The 21,132-nt window shown below is 35.5% G+C and overlaps 1 protein-coding gene across 16 annotated transcripts in view; it reads right to left on the bottom strand.

Moving 5' to 3' along the window:
• Positions 1-19,152, bottom strand: part of cic (Putative transcription factor capicua) — a 227,748-nt gene extending 208,596 nt beyond the window's left edge. For 2 of the 16 annotated variants that reach the window (XM_067789510.1, XM_067789613.1), the window contains exons 1-2: positions 18,924-19,152; positions 14,791-17,149 (exon numbers count right to left, since the gene is read on the bottom strand). The gene's annotated coding sequence lies outside the window, so the exon portion shown is untranslated. Of the gene's footprint in view, positions 1-14,790; positions 17,395-18,479; positions 18,868-18,923 lie in introns of all 16 variants that reach the window. The other 14 variants (XM_067789532.1, XM_067789583.1, XM_067789605.1 and 11 more) reach the window with 14 other exon arrangements.
• Positions 19,153-21,132: the final 1,980 nt, after the last annotated feature.

Below are 21,132 nucleotides of genomic sequence, written 5' to 3'. Positions count from 1 at the left end.
ATTCGGTTGCATTGTAGGCGTAGCTACAAGCTCCAGTAAAACGCAGCGTTCGACCAATTTGACTCATAGACTGTCAAGGCAAGCTGATTAGAGTGTGAGTTCTTCAATCCTAATTTGAGAAATACTTCAAAACTAGCCATATTTTCAAATCGACTGCTGGGTGGAATATCACGGCTGCCGTTTCAAAAATTTTTCCAGAAAAATGTTTATGTATAACGCCCTATTTCAATATTTCTTTCAAAACAATCTATCTCAGAATTCGTATAAAGAACGCCGTAATTCAGAATTTTTTTCGTAAATGCCCAGGTTATGTTGAGATTTATTGAATTTGAAGTCAGGTATTCTGATAAAGGGCGTTCTTCATCCGAATTCTGAGACAGGTCGTTTTTGAAACAAATTTTAAAATTTTGAAATAGAACAATATATAAACATTTTCTGGGATGTGGTTTTTTGAAACGGTAGCCGAGAAATGTTGTACCGGAAATTGTAAATTGCAGATTGTTTAGGCCTTTTTTTTAGTTAAAAATGAGCGGTTAATAAAATGTTAGGCAATGCTGCAACCTTAATTTAACGAATTAACATATTCTCAAACCTTTGAGAAGTAAAATTTTTTTGTTCATTGGGGATGATTGTAAATACGTATGTATGTTTGCATTTAGTAAGTAGTATTTCTAAGCATGAACCTCCAAAAACTGCCTTTGCAGCTCGATTAAATGTCACATGACTAACAAACTGAAAGTATTCAAGCCATGCTTACTGACTTACAAGTTACTGGCTTCCTATTGAAATGTAAACTAATTTAATATAACAATTCATACTGTATAATCATTCGGAGTAAAGTAGTTAAGAGTGGATTATATAATGTGATTGATAATAAATATTGTGACGAATATTAGCAACACTAAGGCATACTATCATCTCTAAGCCGATACTAAGCAGTCAATTGTATCTATATAAACCAATCAATCATTATATCTACACTACCTGCTGTGTCTTGTGGTGGCTTAAAAAAAACAACACAAGCAATTTTACGATCTGCAATTGTGTCACAGTGATACCTTCATTTTTTAAAACGGTTGAATAAAAAACCCACACAACTATGTTTACGACATGCAAATGCATCACAGTGATGCCTTGGTTTTAAAAGGCTGTAAAAATGTTAATTTCTAATAGTTTTTTTAAATTTCTTTTCTATTACTAAGTTAAATTAATTTTTTCATTTACATATGTTCTGACTAAATAAATTTCTAAAGAGAAAAATAAACTCCAAAAAGAAAAAAACATAGGCATTTCAAAGTGGGATTTTTCAAAATTTGCCCCTACGACCCAAAGGTGGGGACATCAGAATTCGTTTTAGAGGTATGGTTCCTTCGGCAAAGTTTCTTATTTTGATCCCTATGATTTTCACAGAGCAATGGGCGATTTTTTTGCCTCCCCACAAATCGATCCGGCCTAGTCTACACATATGTACATACAGCAGCGGAGAGATACTCACAAAAGTATGCAATCATCAGCAAAGTAGTTCTCACACATACACATGCATATATCTGAGATACTCACAAAAGTATGCAATCATCGCGCATATTGCTATGCGAGAAGCTATAAACGTGCATCTGTAGTTTGTAGCTGGTAAACAAGTAGTAAATTCTAGAAGGAGAAACGCCTTGAAATATGCAAACGAGGAAACCGAAGAGTATTAAAGCAGCACCAGCTGGGGCATGGGCAATCAGTTTGATTTAAGCACGGTTGCGAAGTATAAGTGTTATTGTGAAGTACTCTAATAAAGACCATTTTGCATCATTGCATATTGGAGTTATTTATTCAACAGTTTAGCGATACGAACGTTAGTAGAAGGTTGCAAATAAGCGGAATTGCAGTAAATTCGTTACAATATATAAGCGGACTTAGAATAAGACAGCTAAGGGCAATATTTAGAATTAAAACCTTATGCAGTTTTTATTGTTCAAGATTATGTTTTTTTCTTTCTATTTTTCTAGCAAACCAAACTTCCTTATATCAAAATTATCAGCAACAACAAACATTTTCATTCAGCCATGTCCGGCCGTCCGTTTGAGCAAAAACAAAAATAGGGCTTTAACTGGACACAAAACAGATTGGTATTAAAAATGGCCAAAACTGACATATAGCCACGCCCAGCTGCTCCAGTAAAATAAAACTATGCGCCCCTCGTATGAAAACAAAACTCCATTCGGAAAGAAATTGTCAAAAAAACAATGCCAATTTTGAGGTACCTATAAATTACTTTGTCAGGCTGAAATTGATTCGGCTACATAACTGCATACTCAAAATAACTCAGAAAGCTATTTATAAAAAGTTCGAAAATTTTCTCGAGTTTTCCAATTTTTTCGAAAGCATTTTTGATATTGCTTTGCACTGTTTTAGTTACAAAATTCATGAAAGTTTCTTCTTAAATGATCGAACATAATAAAAAAAGAAGTTAATTGACGAAATTTGATTAAAAAAAACCAATTCCACTGCTTTTTTCGTGTTCGCTGCTGTATATAGATCTAAGCAAAATCAGCTCACGACCCACTTTTTTACAACTCCTTCAATGAGAATTGAAATATAAATAAAGCATCTTGAACTTTTAAGTTGTTGTGCCAAATCTTCTATTCTAATTTGAGAACTATTTCAGAATAATTTCGAAGCCAATTTATTTTACTTCAGAAAAAACGGCACTTCGTCGAGCTTTATTTAAGGTAGTTTCGGTAACAAATCCCTATGACCTTCATATGCATTTAAGTGCATTAACTCAGGTTCAAAGAACAATTTGAACGATTTCGAAACAGTTTCAAAATATAGAGAATAATGCAGAAACTGCACCGAAAATTAATTTGAAATAATCTCGAAAGCTCTTTGAAATGGAGGCTGAAAGCTGCCATACAATTTTTAAAAACAATAGCGCAAATAATCTCGAGGTACAGAACACATTTCGAAAATGGTCTGAGAATTAAAGTAAAATCATCCAAAATGTTGACAACTGGCCTCAGTTAAGTAAACAAAAAAATAAAAGACCGTTTTTCAAAGATACTATCCGGCTATACCAAAAGAACTAGAGTTTGAACTATTTCTGAAATGCTGTGGAATCATGGCTATTTTTTGCGTTAGTGTATTCTGCTCAGCCCTTTTTTACTTTTTTTTATATTAGATCGATTTCATGTTCGTCTGCTTATTTCATTAAAAAATTGGAGAATCATGCGGTCGGTTTTTGAGTAACCTCCCATAGAGCTAGAAACTTGGCACATACTTCAGAAGCCGATTACAATGAGCTAAAAAAACTTTCAGAAGGTGGCGCAGGGATCACTTTGAAGGAAGCTTTGGCCCCTATTAAGTAGTCAAATTTCAAACAAAAAATTTTTCTAGTTGAGGCAGGGATCGAGATATTAAGAGATGTTTGGAAAATTCATTTAGAGCATGCGAAATCGCTCGATAAATTTTTAGGTTACTTCTCATTCAGCTGGAAGCTTGAAACTTTGACTCAATGTAGGACAATGCCACGAAATCTAAAAAATTCCCCTAAGTGGCGTACTGGTTATACGAGATTTTAAATTTTGACATCGACTTTTGAATACGATCCCGATGGGTGCTCCGCCCACCACATCGAAAAATCTGGTCTCAAGTACTGGGCAAAGCAATTTATTTTATATATTGTAACGAATTTACTGCAATTCCCCTTATTTGCAACCTTCTACTAACGTTGGAATCACTAAACTGTTGAATAAATAACTCCACTATTCAATAATGCCAAATGGCCTTTATTAAAGTACTTCACAATAACACATCTATTGCTCGACAGATAGCGTGCTTAAATGAAACTGACTTTTCGTGCCTCAACTGTTGCCGTTTTTATACTGTCCGGTTTCCTCGCCGACATATTTCTAGGCGCTTCTATTTCCAGAATTTACTAGTTAGTTATCAGCTATAAATTCCTCAGCTATAATTACAGATGCACGATTTTATAGCTTCTCTCATACCCCATGCGCGTGTATATGTGAGTGATACTTGCACAAATGAATGCATACTTTTGGGAGTATCTCAGATATATGCATGTGTTTGTGCGTTGCTCACAGCTGCTTGTATGGACATATGTGTAGACATTATGATTAATTTGGTTATGTGCATACAAGTCACTGCTCAGTATCGGCTTAGAGATGATAGTACCCCATAGTGTTGCTAATATTCGTCACAATATGATGACGTACGAGTCGAATGTCATCCGTCTCCCCCTTATCTTGGCTGCTAGTTCGACAACGTACTAATAACTTTTTTCAAAATCTCAGATTTTTTCTTTCATATACCGACTATTTCAGCTTAAAATACATTGATTTCATGCTAAGATAGGTCTCTTCTTTCTAAAATTGGACGTAATTTAGTAACATTCTGAAAAAGGACTTTTTTGAAAATAATTTAAAGATGGGTATTCTTAAAACAAATTCTGATATGGAATGGTTTTCAAAGTTTGATAAGATATGGGTTTTTGTAAGGGCATCCGAGATAGGCTGATATTCCAAGATATTTCGAAAGCATGCTGAGATCAGTCGTTTTGCGTACTAATACTGAGGTGTGCCGTTCTTTAGACGATTTCTGGAATAGAATGTTATTCAACAACGTTCTGAAATAGGGCGTTTTTGAAAATATTCTGAAGATGAGCATTCCTTGTATAAATTTTGATAAGTAGTTTTCAAAAGTTTGATAAGGTAGAGATTTTTCGAAAGGATAGGTGGGATAGGTTGATTTTCCAGTTAAAAGTATTTTGTGGTTTTAAACTTTTATATTTTTTTGTTTTGTATCCTTTTCTAAAACAAGTGCACTTGAAGAACCTGCATTAAAATTTACAAATGTTTATAACAAGAGTATCTTCATTTACTTATTGCGTTTTATTCTCCTGCAATACAAAATTCCTTCTTATGGTCTTTCATGAACGCAATATTTACTTTGATTGCTTTGTTGATTAAATTCAGTTCAGAAGCAAAAGGAAAGCAAAAAAAGTAATATTTAAGATGGTGGCTTGGTCAAATGGACAAATGGAGGAGGTTGCTGCAAAATAACACCACACCATGACTAAACCAAGCAACAACAAAACGATATAAAGTGAACTGACAATAAATACACAACACACAATATTCTCACATACAAAAACTAACGAATGACTAACAAACCTAAATGAGTATCAAATAACAACAACAAGATAGACCAGCATTGCTCATAGACACGAGCAGCAAAATATTTATGAAAGAACTTACGATGGCAGCAACAATAGTAAAATGGGCTGAGAGAAGAGGTAGAAAAAACCATCAGCAAAACCCCCATACAGGAAAAATAGAAACAAAAGCAAAAACAAAAACCAAAAAACAATCATTCCTGTCAGTCAGCAACGAGCAAACATCAAAAGAAATCAACACGAAAAAAAGGAAAAAACCTACAAGCATATAAAAAATTTAGAACATGTTGAAAAATAATAAAATGCACCGCAGAGCAACAAAAAAAAAAAACATTGGCTAACGCAATAACCAACAACTAAAACTAAAAAGAGGGAATACAAAACAAAGCACGTACTCGAATGGTCATACAAAGTTCTGATTTGTCATCAGTGTTGCCAGAAAAAAATTTATTTGGGGCTAGAATCTAGAAAAAAAAGGGCTAGAAAGAGTTAAATTTCTTCAAGAAAATCCAAAACCCGTTGCAAAAGGAGCTAAAAGTATATGTACATATATTTTTCAATGTAAGTTTTCACATTTATTTTCAAACTTTAACAAAGTTATAAAAAAGGTACAGTAAAATAAACAAACAAAAAAATAAGGTACAAGAGAGGTACATAAATAATACTGTTTTTATAGTTCCATTTTATATTTTTTAATAACAAAAATAGGTTTTTTTAACTTTTGTTTTGCCCTTTGGCGGTAAGATGTCGTTAAAAAGTAAGAAGTATTTTTCACACTACTACAATGACGGCACGGCTATGGGCTCGCCAAAAATAGGACTTGCCAAAATGCTGGCCGATGAAAATTAATTTAACTTTATTCCAATTTTTTTACTCAATTTTTAACGTCCTGCGGATGTACGAAACACCAATCAAATACACGTGTGCGATATTGAAGTTTATGTTGGGACGAGATATGTTTGAAGGGCCTTATACTTCAAAATCTATGATTTCGTCCTCAGAAGATGAATTATTATTTTTGCTACACTCATAAATATTTTCTGTGTTCATTAATTTTAAGACATCGTTGTTTATTTCAAATTCATGACATTTATTCAGCCGTTTAAGACCACTTCTTATTGTCAGAAGCGAATTCAACATAACTAAACTCATTTTGTTTCTGTGTCTTTAGTCAAACTCATGTTTGAAAACGTTCTTGCAACTTCAGCATTACTTAGTGGCAGCACAAAATGGACAAGCTTTTGGAATTATAGTCACATTTTTCCAATTTTGGAGATAGATATTTTTCATCTGCATTTGTAATCTCGTTTCATCAGTGCTATACTTGTTTTTTTTCAATGTGTTTTCAACCGAAATCTATTCTGCTAAGCTTCTTTTTATATTTATATTTTGCGGCAAGCGTTGCCTTGATTGCTCTATTAATTTAATTATGAAGTCGCGACATATATTACGTATCTTTCTTTCAATGAATTCGTCTATACATTTAACTTATTTTTTAATTCGTATATATTCTTCAAAGGTATAATGAAAATAAGGTACGGGAGACAAACATGTATTATAATCTGAAGTTAAAGGATCGAAACTCTTAGAAGGTGACACTATGCTGTTGCACAAACTGGAAAGCAAATATACAACCTCATGACACAGTTTATCGATTAAAGTTTTTGGTATCAGTTGAGTACCGAGTAGCCACATCATACATAATGAAACAAATAAAACTTCAACACACATAAAAAACATTTCACAATACGTATTGCCGAAATAGATTTAGAGCCAAAAAGGGGCAAACATTTTAAAAAGGGTCAAAAAAGAGCTAGGAGCTAAACCGGAATTTTTGGAGCTAAACACAAAAAAAAAATGACTAGATCTAGCTCCAAAAGCACCAAAATGGCAACACTGTTTGTGATCCGTATATGCACACTATGGAGCGTTTTACAAGTACTCGTTAGCAGTTGAGAGTAGGGAAGCAGCAGCAGGCAAAAAAAAGCGGCGAGTCAACGAAACCAAAACCAAAAACAAGTAAACATGCGCAATCGGTATTATGGCTCCTCCAATTCTCAAACAATCGTTAGTTGACCAAAGCTACGAGAAATATTAGGCAAAGACGAGTTCTGCTATTGCTGGGGGTGGCAGAGGTGGTGTTGATGGGAGTAGTAAATTAAAAGTTGGCCAGAATAACACAACTGTTGAAATAAATAAAAATACTAATAATATACCGTGCATGTAGAGCCAACGAACACAAAAGTAGTAGTGGCAATTTTTATCGAATTTTGTCAATTCTTCTTATATTTTATTTTCGATAACTCAACAAAAAACTACCGTGTATTTTGTAACTGCAACTATGCGAACCAATCTCAAAAACTTTTTCGACAAATTCGAACAAATTTTACGAAAGTTTCCAACTTTTTATCTGAAGTTATCTTAGTTTCTTTGAATATGCAGTTTTGTAGCCCAATGAATTATAGTCCAATAAAGTACAAGATAAACTCGCTCGAAATTTGTATTGATTTTTTTTAATATTTTCCGAAAAGTGTTTTTGATTTTACTCCATACAAAGTGTGACGAATATTTTTTATATGGAAGAATATCCGAAACATCCTTCGAAAAAAATTGTCAAAAATCAATGCGAACTTTTAGAGACCTTTTACTTGTAGATCAAAATTGTTTGGGCTACAAAACTGGATACTCAAAAAAATTCAGATAACTCTGAACATTTAAAGCAATAAGGGCAACCCCCGCTTAATTCATACAAATATACAACATTGGTTAATTCTTTGTAGTTCTATAAATAGAACAAAAGCAAAAACAAAACCAGTTTATTTGAAACCGCCTTACGAACAAGCATAACTTTAACACATGATTACATACAAAGTATGTACTGTGCAAAAAGAATGAAATATGCAAGGAAGGCAATTGGCATAAAGTTTACAACAACTAAGGCATGACGTGGCTGAATGCGTTTGTAACACTTCAACCATCGTAGGAGTGCGGGTTCAAATCCCACTCCCGGGAGAAACGGCTTTGAAGAGATTTACAAGGTACAATCGAAACAGCTGTCGCCTTGTCCGTCCTGATGTCACGTTGTTTAAATTTTTCCCAAATTATTAAAAAAAAAAGTTCGAAATATTTGTAAAATTTATTCGAATTTCCAAAATTTTCCGTACTCGGATTTAAGCTTGATTTACAAAATTCATGGTAGTTTCTTTTTTATTATTGGATATGAAAAAAAGAATTTAGGGCATGAAATTAAAAAAAAAACAAGTAAGGACGGGACTGTCTTCGGCTGTGCCGAAGACTTCATACCTTTCATGAATGGGGCTGAACAATAATCTTATCCCGTTCGTTATCTCCAAATAAACGGATGTATAAGATAAGAAATATATATTGAACAGATGTACATACCTAAACGATTTTTAAGATAAATATAAAATAAAAAATGGCAAAAAACCCCCTTATCTGAACGATCGGTTGTATGGGATATATATTATATATAGCTCCGATTGAAATGATTTTTACAGGAAATCTTCTATGATATATTAGAATATATGTATATCACCAAGTTTCACGTTTTTATATTGGAAACTAAGGGAATAATGGCCAAAAATCGTTCTATCTGAACGATCGGTTGTATGGGATATATGCTATATATAGCTCCGATCAAAGTGATTTTTTCACGATATCTTCTATGATATATTAGAATATATATCACCGAGTTTCACGTTCATACTTTCTAAATTGCGGCACGAATGACCAAAATCGTCTTATCTCAACGATCGGTTGTATGGGAGATATATGTTATAGTGGTCCGATCCTACCGGATCCTACAAATGTCTAATATAATACAAAAATACATCCTTGTGCCAAATTTCATTAAGATATCTCAAAATTTGAGGGACTAGTTTGCGTTCAAACAGACAGACGGACGGACAGACGGACATGGCTATATCAACTCTGTTCGTCGCCCTGATCAATTCGGTATACTTAATGGTGAGTCTATGATCTTCTATATTTGTCAACGTTACAAACATCGGACCAAAGTTAATATACCATTTCATGTTCATGAAAGGTATAATTATGATTGCTATTTTTGTGTTCGATACTGTATATTCAGCTTAGTGGAAAATCACCCTATTTCAGCTGCTGTTTCCAAAACGCCCAAATCTTAAAAAAGTGCTATATCAGAATTTTTTCAAAAACGCTCTTTCTGAGCATAAACTCAAGACATGTTAACGTGGGATAAGACGGTTACCACCAAAATTCTGAGTTTGGATGTACTTTAGCAATTCTGAGAAGGGGCGGTTTTGAAAAATATTTTGAAATACAATATTTTCGAATTGACAGCCGAGATAAGGTGAGACACCGACCGTTATTCATTCGAGTGCTGGGAAAGAGCATTTAAAAACAAGTAAGGCTAAGTTCGGGTGTAACCGAACATTACATACTCAGTTGAGAGCTGTGGAGACAAAGTAAGGGAAAATAACCATGTAGGCAAATGAACCTAGGGTAACCCTGGAATGTGCTTGTATGACATGTGTATCAAATGGAAGGTATACAGGGGTGACTCTAGAATTTTTTTGTACGATATGGGTATCAAATGAAAGGTGTTAATGAGTATTTTAAAAAGGAGTGGGCCTTGGTTCTATATGTGGACGCCTTTTCGAGATATCACCATAAACGTAGACCAGGGGTGACTCTAGAATGTGCTTGTACGATATCGGTATCAAATTAAAGGTATTAATGAGGATTTTAAAAGGGAGTGGCCCTTAGTTGTATATGTGAAGGCGTTTTCGAGATATCGACCAAAATGTGGACCAGGGTGATCCAGAACATCATCTGTCGGGTACCGCTAATTTATTTATATATGTAAACGAACAGTATTCCTTCCAAGATTCCAAGGGCTTTTGATTTCGCCCTGCAAAACTTTTTCATTTTCTTCTACTTAATATGGTAGGTGTCACACCAATTTTACCAAGTTTTTTTCTAAAGTTATATTTTGCGTCAATAGACCAATACAATTACCATGTTTCATCCCTTTTTTCGTATTTGGTATATAATTATGGCTTTTTTTTCATTTTTCGTAATTTTCGATAACGAAAAAGTGGGCGTGGTCATAGTCGGATTTCGACCATTTTTTACACCAATACAAAGTGAGTTCAGATAAGTACGTGAACTGAGTTTAGTAAAGATATATCGATTTTTGCTCAAGTTATCGTGTTAACAGCCGAGCGGAAGGACAGACGGTCGACTGTGTATAAAAACTGGGCGTGGCTTCAACCGATTTCGCCCTTTTTCACAGAAAACAGTTATCGTCCTAGAATCTAAGCCTCTACCAAATTTCACAAGGATTGGTATATTTTTGTTCGACTTATGGCATTAAAAGTATCCTAGACAAATTAAATGAAAAAGGGCGGAGCCACGCCCATTTTGAAAATTTCTTTTATTTTTGTATTTTGTTGCAACATATCATTACTGGAGTTGAATGTTGACATAATTTACTTATATACTGTAAAGATATTAACTTTTCTTTTAAAATTTGAATTAAAAAAATTTTTTTTTTTAAAAGTGGGCATGGTCGTTCTCCGATTTTGCTAATTTTTATTAAGCAGACATACAGTAATAAGAGTAACGTTCCTGCCAAATTTCATCATGATATCTTCAACGACTGCCAAATTACAGCTTGCAAAAGTTTTAAATTACCTTCTTTTAAAAGTGGGCGGTGCCACGCCCATTGTCCAAAATTTTACTAATTTTCTATTTTGCGTCATAAGTTCAACTCATCTACCAAGCTTCGTCGCTTTATCGGTCTTTTGTAATGAATTATCGCACTTTTTCGGTTTTTCGAAATTTTCGATATCGAAAAAGTGGGCGTGGTTATTGTCCGATATCGTTCATTTTAAATAGCGATCTGAGATGAGTGCCCAGGAACCTACACTCCAAATTTCACCTCAAAATTTACTCAAGTTATCGTGTTAACGGACAGACGGACGGACGGACATGGGTCAATCGAATTTTTTTTCGATACTGATGATTTTAATATATGGAAGTTTATATCTATCTCGATTCCTTTATACCTGTACAACCAACCGTTATCCAATCAAAGTTAATATAGTATGTGAGCTCTGCTCAATTGAGTATAAAAACTGAGAGGGTGGTTTGGTTGGGTTATCCGACTCTCACCTACCTTTTTCAAACAAGTTCTGATATAGGGCGGTAAGTAAAAGCTAAATAAAATTGCTTGCATTTGAGTGATTTTGCAGATATAGACCAAAATGTGCAAAAAGCAACCGAAAATATGCTTGTACTTACTGATTAGAATTATTATTTGGCCTAGGAGATATTGTACTAAATATGAACCCGAGAAGAACGGATATTTATGTGCCGATTACTTAGTTTTATAAATTACCGTAACTGCAAAATCGCTACTTATTCCTTTCAAGTGCGATATTTAGGTCCACTTACGGAGCGGCTAGTTATCTTTTCAACTCATAGTTTACATTTTCTGCAAGTGTAGCTTAAAGTGAATATCGCCGGCTACTTTTGTTATCCAAATTACAGCAGCAAAAACAAAAATTGTAGTGTAAATTTTTATAAAATCTAGTCAACTTAAATCTTTTTTTTTTCGATTTTAATCTGCTTTGAATAATCGAGAAAATTTCACGAAATATTTTTGAGTATGCAGCTTATTAGCCCAATCAATTTTTAGTACTACAAAGTACCAATTTTTTTTGGGTTATGTGGAAAGAGGAAATGCGTTATGCACTAACTAGGTTGTTAAGCCTCGGTGATACACTGTGTAGCAGCGAGCCTCTTCTAGTATAGCACTCTCTTTTTCTCTTGATGGCCTACGTACTAAAACCTAACCCACCACGTCCCGCGCATTTTCCGCACCCGGCACCTTGATCAGCATAACTTCGGGTACGGAAGCGCGCTACGTGAGCTCTTTGGTTACTCTCATGTTGTTTCGCTAAGCAAGCGAGGAAGATAATATTTCTTACGTAGCTGCTGACCATGTGCCATCAGTCACTTCTGCAGGTCATCTTATATATGACACTGCCAGGGGATAAGCTACCTTGTGTCACTTCCACCCTAATCCGTTGCTGTGCGAAGTGATCGCACTCGAAAAAGATGTGGAATGCGTCGTCTATGAGCCCACAATTAAAGCAGTTCGGATTTTCAACCTTGCCCATTCTGTGGAAATATTCATGTGAGTAGCCGTGGCCAAACAAAAACTGTGTCAGGTAAAAGTCGACCTCTACATGTGGAAGCTCTAGCCATGGCCCCAGTTCGGGTATCAGTTCCTTGGTTTCCTTGCCTTTATCACTGCTGTTCCCAGCGTCGAATAGATTCGCGCCTGCATGGCAGCAATATCTATGCGTAGTTCTTCTCGGAGGTGATAAATTGATTTCCTTTCCTCAGCGAGATGATCTATTGCTATGGTTTTTGCAATAACAAGAACTGCGTCTGTGAATACCGTGCATTACGCTGAGGCAATTCGTAGCGCCCTTCTGCGTTGGTACGAGGTAATCGCTGCTCGGTACTTTCGGAATTTCATTGCATCCGCTCAAATTTCTGCACCGTAGAAACCAAGTACCACTTGTAAATAAAATAAAGAAAAATAAATGCAAGGCGCGATAACCTTCGAAGTGATTTTACGCCGAGCTTCTCTTACAATTTTAGTAAGTTTTCCTACAAATAGGAGAGACGTGACCTACATTAACCCAGCGGGTCAGGGGGTTAGAATATACCCGCGGTAGGTATGCCTGTCGTAAGAGGCGACTAAAATACCGGATTGGCCTGAAGGTTTAATGTGGCCATATAAATCGTTCCCGAGATGGTCGGGCCAGCACCTTAATGATGCTGTGTTACCGGAGCGTACCGGATCTGTAAACGGCAAAGGACCATCACATCGATCACTCCCTAAACCTTCGGGGAGCAACCGTATTGCTACAACAACAACAACAACAACAACGTGACCTACATGTTTTATGCCGACTCCGAACGGCATATGCAAGGCAAATGAACTTTCACTGAGAAGCTTTTCATGGCAGATATACACCCGGAGTGTTTGCCAAATCACCGCCGAGGGGCGACCCAGCTTAGAAAATTTTATTCGAATTGAAAAACTTGTTTCTAAATTTTCGATATGGCTTGAACCCAGGGTTTTGGGTGTGGTAGCCGGAGCACAACGCTACCACCACACCACAGTGGGCGCCATGAATACTCGTACCAGCTATGGGTCTTTCAGAAGTCGCATTGATTTATGAACATTTTTTTTACGAAGGATGTCTCAGATTTTCTTGCATATAAAAAAATGTTTCACACTTTGTATGGAAAAAAAAATTAGAAAAAAATCAAAAATCAATGCGAATTTCGAGACCTATAGCTCGTACGTTGTACTAAAATTGCGCTACAAAACTACATAATCAAAAATATCCAGAGAGCACCAAATAAACCAGTTTGAAATTATCGTACAACTTTTTCGAACTTTCGATTTTTTTCAAAAACGTTTCTAGGTTTGATTTGTTTGCTCAGCAACAAAATTCATACAAGGTTTTTCTAAAAATATGGAAAATAAAAATAAAACCGAGCTTAGGTTAGGTTAGGTTGAACTGGCCGGCCTATGAGGACCTCACATAGACTGAATGATTCCGTAGTGTTACCAGAAGTTTATTTTAACGACCAAACTGAAACACTCTATCAAAACCAGGACCTATGTTATAAACTAACTCCGTCCTCTTGGCAAATACTAGAAGCTTTCTAGGACTTACGCCACTTGCTACTTCTAGATCTGACAATTGTATCACTCCTAATAGCTGGAGTCTTAGCCTGGGGAGAGCAGGGCGTTTCCTCCTCCATCCCGCACTTCCTACATCTGCAATCACTGACCAAGCCTAATTTAAAGGCATGTGGCGCCAGAAGGCACTGTCCAGTCACACTACCTGGCATGAGTCTACAGTCCTCTCTTTTAAATGATGGAAGCAACTTTGTTAGTCTAAGGTTGTACACATAATCTTCAACACTTTACTGCCCTGCGCTTGAACCCACGCCTTATCCGCTTGGTCGATCATGTGCACCTGTCGCCTTCTCTTAATTTCGCCCAATCTAATTGGGACGTCTACGGAGGGATGCGCCCTTTTTAGCTAGTTCATCTGCTTTTTCATTTCCATCCTATCCCATATACCCTGGGACCCTATATAGATGTATGCTTCTCTCTATTTTGATACTTTCCAAACCGCTTACACTCTAACACACTTTTAGATGTTGTGCTATGCGCGATTATTGCCTTAATTTATGCTTGGCTATCAATATAAAAGTTATCACGGCTGCAGTTTAAGCTATTCTCTTCCAGTGTTTCTACTGCTTTGGTTACGGCGCTTGGAAAACGTTACAGTTATCTGACAGCTTGTAGGATCTGTTTATTTCCCTACTCCTTCCAGTACTTTGGAACCATCTGTGTAAAAATGTATTGCGTCCGCTAAACTCAGTTTAGTTGACGAAATTTTATAAAAATTACCACTGCTGTTTTTGTGATCGCTGCTGTTCTTGAAACTTCAGAACAGTGGTATTTACGGCATAACTTAAGCATAATTTTATTATGAAAAACTTACTTCAATTTGTTGATCTAAATTTGGCCTTCACGAGTTCCATTCTTCCAAGTCCAGCTGCATGTCTTATAAAGTCACTTTCAGATATGTGTGATGATTAACTGAAGAATGCACATATTGCCACTTTTAAATAGTATTTTATATTAGCAGGTATTTATTTACAATTTACATAAGCATGTTCTATAAAGTATTCCTCATTATACACAACTGCTTCAAAGCGAAATTTCATGATGACTTTTTTAGAATTCAAGATTATAGATTTTTAATTGTATTTATGTACATAAAAATTCAAATTTATATTTTTTCTTATATTATAATTGTATGATGTTGATTATTAATTTAAAATACACTTTAATGCCAAGTATGTATTTACATTGAGAGAAATTCATTTTTTTTTTTTTCAATTTTTGTTCTACTCATTCACTGTGCGCACTTTGTTGTATAAAAAAAGTTAAATCGTATGCTGGAATACACAATATTTTTGTTGAAAATCAATAAATGCATAGATAAGTAAGTATACGTACTATATGCTTTAAATTTGTTTTTTTTTTGTTTTTTTTTTTTGTTAAAATATTTTGTTATTGTTTTTATCGCTACGCTGATATATTTTGAAAAGCGTCCAACCGTCTACAACGACATTTGTTCAACTGTCTACTCTGCAAGCAAAGCGAGATAACGAACGAATCAAGCAACGTCTACACTCTGTGCAAATATTCGGGTTGGGCAGAGCGCTGTATTTTGTTCGGAGCAAGTAAATGTTTAGCGATAGCAACCAATCATTACTGCACCACACCCCGGTCCTAAAAAAACAACACCTACACGCAAACTACAATGCAAAATCGTAAGCGCAGGGCCGGGTCAGACCGGAATACTCCCGGAACGACGAGAATGCTATACACGTTACTGTGAAAGAATAACAACAAATAACATAAAACAACAAAATTTCATTCATTGAGGAAAATAGAAAATATATACAACACCAAAGCAGCGTATACGCTCAGCACACGATATGTCGCGGCAGCAATAAAAATTTAACGTAAGCGTATGAGTGGAGCTGTGGAAATGAACGAAAAAACGAATTCGTTGCTGCAAACTGGAATTTTAGTGGAGCAAGTTTGTAGTGGGAGGAGGAGATATGTAGATGGGCTATTTTATCGGTGCTTAGAGCCCTCAGTCTCATAATCAACAACTAAGGAATAGGTAGTTGTAGAGTTGTAGGTTGAGCCAATACACCGTAACCAAAACCAAAAATAAAGTCAGAATTTGAGAGACCCACATTTTCGATTGAAGGAAATGTTCACAATTTAGAGGAAATAGCACTAAGAAAAATAACAAAATTGTGTACCAAAAATGTACTAAAAGAGATTTTTGTGCTAAGCATTTCTGGAAGAATAGCTGCACACAAAATAAGAGACCGAAAAGAAGTTGTTGTTTTTGTAGCATTGCATCGCCCCATCTAATAGGTGCGACCGATCATAAATTGTCATCAATGTCCTCTAACGGGTGACCAAGTAAACTTACAGTTTAAACAGAGGTCGACCAGAGAGAGAGGGGTGTTAGAGGCGTTGTTTCCACATTGCAATTGAAAAGATAGGTGTCATATTCTGGATAGGTAAGAGTTTAACCTGTTACAATATCAATGTCGAAATTGAGCTAGAGTTACGCGCGTCTCTCTATGGAGATTGCTTTCGTCTTCTGCGAGTTTAGGGTACCTAACTTTATGAACGGGATTGGCCGGGCAATTTCTGGTCTAGAGGTCTGACGCCTTTTTGTGGATATCACTGAGGACCTTTTTCTGTTCTTCTTCTACATACGGCTGAGTTTTCAGGTCCCGTATTTTATGTCAAAAGTGGCTTGCCGCATTTTGTTACCGAAGTAAAATACACGGTTTTGAGTCTGAGAAAATATGTACTCGCTTTAACGATTGTGTGAAAGTGCGCAGAGCATGTTTCAGTTCAGATAAAAAATGTACTTGTGATCTGACCACGGTGAAAACATAAATTAGGAAAACTGAGTTTGCAGTGACCTGTGAGAAAGCTGAACTATCTTTCGCAATGCAGAATGATGACTTGAGCCGTTTATAGAGTTAATAACTTGGTTCCCTTAACTTTTGCATTCCTATTTTAAAACAGCTCCCAGATCGACAGTTATAAAATATTTAAAAGATATTATCTTGATCCCATCGAACCTTTTGGTGGTCTCACCTTGCTTATCTATTATCCAAAAGATGTTTGGTTCCATCCGTGAAACCCAACTTAAAATAAAGCATGTCTGGTGGTAAGGTTTCCTTAATTGACGGCATGTGTTATATCTCCAATAGCAAAAACAACCACAACCGTTGTGTCTAAGAAAGATGTATTTCCTTAAATGAACAATAATATTGGAAATAAAAATGCCTGAAGATTTGCAATAAAAATTTATTAATTCTTCTGCTTACTTTTTAGGACCAAACGTCGTTTGTGTCTTTAAGGGAGAATACTTGCTCATACTCTACAAAGGAAGATTCCACGATGCTTTCCTATTTACTTGGCTTTAACATCACACTAGAGAGGAATGTCACTGACGGGATGGCAAATATGTGAATTTGGCTCCCGAGTCTGCAATAAACTGTAGAAATACCTTTTAACATTTTGTTGTTGTTGTAGCAGTGCCGTTATTTAAAAGTCTAATGATCGTCTTATAACGAAACCTGCCGCAATACAAACAATAGCTTGGGCCCTAAGCCAATGTAATTATGTATATCAGTTTTGTTAATTTTCCCTTAGTTTATCACTACTCGTGTGTGGACCAATTGCAAATAATCTTCTAGAGCAGTTGGACTCATTTTCCTTCACAGCTTTGTGCCAGTCTTTCGAACTCTTCCACAATTTCAGCTCTATACCATATTACAGGGTTAGCTCATGAAACATGATCCTGAGTGAGTTAGCCTGTTGCTTTTTATTTCGACGGATTAATGGCATAAACTATATTCGGAAATAGAAGTAGATTACGGATATGTTGCAATTGGGTATCACAAATAATGCTCCAAACCCTCCATGATTTTCTATAGTTATCATTGTAACATGTAAGTGCATGGGATTTGTAGAGCCATTTTACAGGCATTCTACTACTTCGCACTTCGAACCAGTTGTGGAACCTTTGTACAATTCCACAATCCAGGAAGTACACAAGAGGGTTGATTTTAATCCCCCATGTTGGGATAACGGCAAATCAATTCTGGACTATTTTGAAGAATTCCGATGGCGTGACAACAATTACGTAGATGTTGTCGTTCTTAATGCAGTTTTACATTCAGATATTACGATTTTTGCTTTCTACTGGCAAGTAGGGTTAGGCGCTATTTCCATTTACGATTATATGATTCATATACATAGGTGTGTATATGAACATAATATATCTGACTCTATTTGTACAAAAAGAAACGGATTAGTAAAAATAAGTTGGAAAATCAAATTTTTCTTTTGCATTCGTGTTTGTTCCTGACCAGTCTAATTTTCTCCCTTTTACATATCAATGGTGAAGCAGCCACCAATACAAAGTTGCGCACAGCAACCTAACGCCACCCACCCTGTGGTGTGGTGGTCACATGAGCCAATGCATAACGAGCACAAAACACTTGGGGATTTAACGCCAACATCTTCTTCATGCACATACATATGTTTGTGAATATACATAAATATGCATGTACTAACCTGCTCCTTGTCAATTCATACTTTTGTGTCGCTATTTTTATGCAACCATTTACAATTCGATAACCGGACGGTTCATGGGATTTAGCTAGACACAATAAAATTTTTCGGGCTGTTTTGTGCTCAGCTTTGGCCTGAAATTCTTCTGCAATGAATTCGAATTTTTAACAAAATCATGTGCTTTATTTTAATATTTTTCCACTGCAACAGTTCTAATTCATTTTTCAATCATTCTTTGTTTTCTTTTACCACAAATGCTACAGAGGAACTCGATGTTTTTTTCTGTATTTTATTTACTTTCTTTTCTTTTGATCTTCTCTTTCTCACATTTATATGCTCATTCGTTCGCTCATCCACTCAATCCATTCTCCATTCGTGCCTTTTTTTTACTCTTTCAATCGAGTGGCAGCAGAAAAAAATACAAAAAAAAACAGATTTTTTCATTACTTTTTTTTTGCTCGTAATAACTAAAATTGGACTTTTGTACAATTTTTACGGTTCACTGCGCATAATAATCACTTTAACTCACTTTTCATAGTTGTTTATTGTTTTCGTTAGCGATTTTTTAAAGAATTTAAGTTGTTTAAAATGTATGGAAAATGCGTTTTTTGTTTTTTCCACTTTGAACAACTCGATATACGCGACAATTTAAAAAACGTTTGCCTTTTACTCGTGCTCAACGCGAAGTAAACGCAGGAGCGTATTTGAGTCGGCACAATAGGTCACTGACAGCTGTCAAACTTGCAGGGTTGCTCTGAGTAGTACTAAAAATGAGATGAAATTTCTTACACCACGTTTACACATACACTCATGTCTCAATTATATGGTTGGCTCATCTCATCAGCTGATTTTTTTTCATTTCACAGGTATAGGGACTGTCAAACGGAGATCGCAGATGCCAAAATGTTACCTATTTTTTTAGCAAATGCATCTAATTTAGTGTATTATTTCCCACACACAAGAATTTCAAAGTTTTATGTTTTCTCTCCATTCCGTTCGCCGCAGATTTTAACAATCGAAAAAGGTATGTTATTGCTGTACATCGAAAAATCTACCCTAATAGACAGCTGAGAATCATTTAAGTTCTCCGTTTAACCAAGGAGAATAGATATACTCTTGTATACCTATTCTCTTTGGTTTAACATATTCATTATTATCAGATGTTCTTAAAAAAGTTCTCAATAGCGCCTATAAGTATAACTCTATATCTCTTGTCTTTCAATTATAATTTCCTATACATGAAATATATATCCTATTTGCTCTTAAGCCAAACAAACTCCTTATTCCTTAGCAATCATTCGGAAAATGCTTATTGTTTGCATGAAAACTAACTCCATGCTGAGAACTTTTTGCATTGTAGATAAGACAAGTATGATTATGCAAAGATGTTAGAATTACAAATAGAATGAATCATCTGATTTTTAAAGCGACTATCGTGATCTCATCTTGTATCTATTTCTTCAACCCCCTGAAGGTAGCCGTCTGTGTGCATCGCCATATTGAACATAAAATGCTGCCTAAAATGCTAAAACTAAGCTATCTTGAACATCTTTGCCATTTTTGACTTATTTACTCATATGTTGTCAATAGCAACCGTCAAGCTGTCTACAAAACTCCGCTTTGTTGTCATTATAAACCTCTTAGTACTAAAATTCAAACTACTCATTATGATTATAAAATCGTCAATAGGAGTTTATGTCAATTTATGGCAATAAAAAATAAATGGAATAAATTTATTTTTATATAGTTAGCTTTAAATGCATAAACAACATTCACTAAATCATAAACAGATGAATGCCTGCTAAGAATTTCCACATTTCACATGCATTATTAAGTAATGATACTGCATTGACACAGTTGGAGTGCATGAAATTTGCCAGTTACTGCCTCATACATCACTGAATGCGACGGAGTACAAAAACCAAAAACTCGCCAGTTTTCGCGGACGGCTGTGTCCATGTTATAAATATGTATGAGGTTCATAGATCTTCCTATTTTGGGCGCTAATTGGCACTTAATTTGACGTAAATCGATCGGTCATTTGCAAATAAAATTCACCATAACCATAGATGGTAAATTTCCTTTTCACAAAACCAGAATTTTTGAGCATTTCAACGGTTGAGATTTTACGTCAAATTACTGAGCATAAATATTTTTCACTACATTCACTTAACGTGTTTATTCGGCTTTCTGACACTCCTTTGACATTTTAAAGTGTTGGTTACGAATAAAATTTTTGCTCTTAATGTTATAGTGAAGTAGGAAAAATAATTTAAGAAGTCCTCTTCCTTCAAACCCTTAGTTTAGCTATTTCATTTGGCAACACGCCGTTCAAATTTTCGATAACTCAACTGATGGAAAAATGTTTATAACATATCAACAAAAATAGTTTTCGCTGAAAGCACCCAATTGCCTTGCCACTTTCTTCGCTTTGAACCGACCAGCGCATTTATGTACATCCGCCTTTATCCTCTCAGGAATATCAGCAGTAAATCTATAGTGCTTCTCCGTGGACTTTGTCACCTGTACTACTGACCAATTATACCACAGGCAATGCTATTTGATGTGGCTATTTAACATGTATCCTTAATTGGAAATCTACCAGTGGCCCTGGAATTATTGATTTTTTAGGTTTCGTGTAATCATATTGACCCAT

The sequence above is a fragment of the Eurosta solidaginis genome, chromosome 1 (assembly GCF_040869045.1).
Source record: "Eurosta solidaginis isolate ZX-2024a chromosome 1, ASM4086904v1, whole genome shotgun sequence".
Classification (NCBI taxonomy): Eukaryota; Metazoa; Arthropoda; class Insecta; order Diptera; family Tephritidae; genus Eurosta; species Eurosta solidaginis.
The sequence above is the reverse complement of the archived record's forward strand: the minus strand, read 5'-3'. Positions and strand labels throughout refer to the sequence as shown.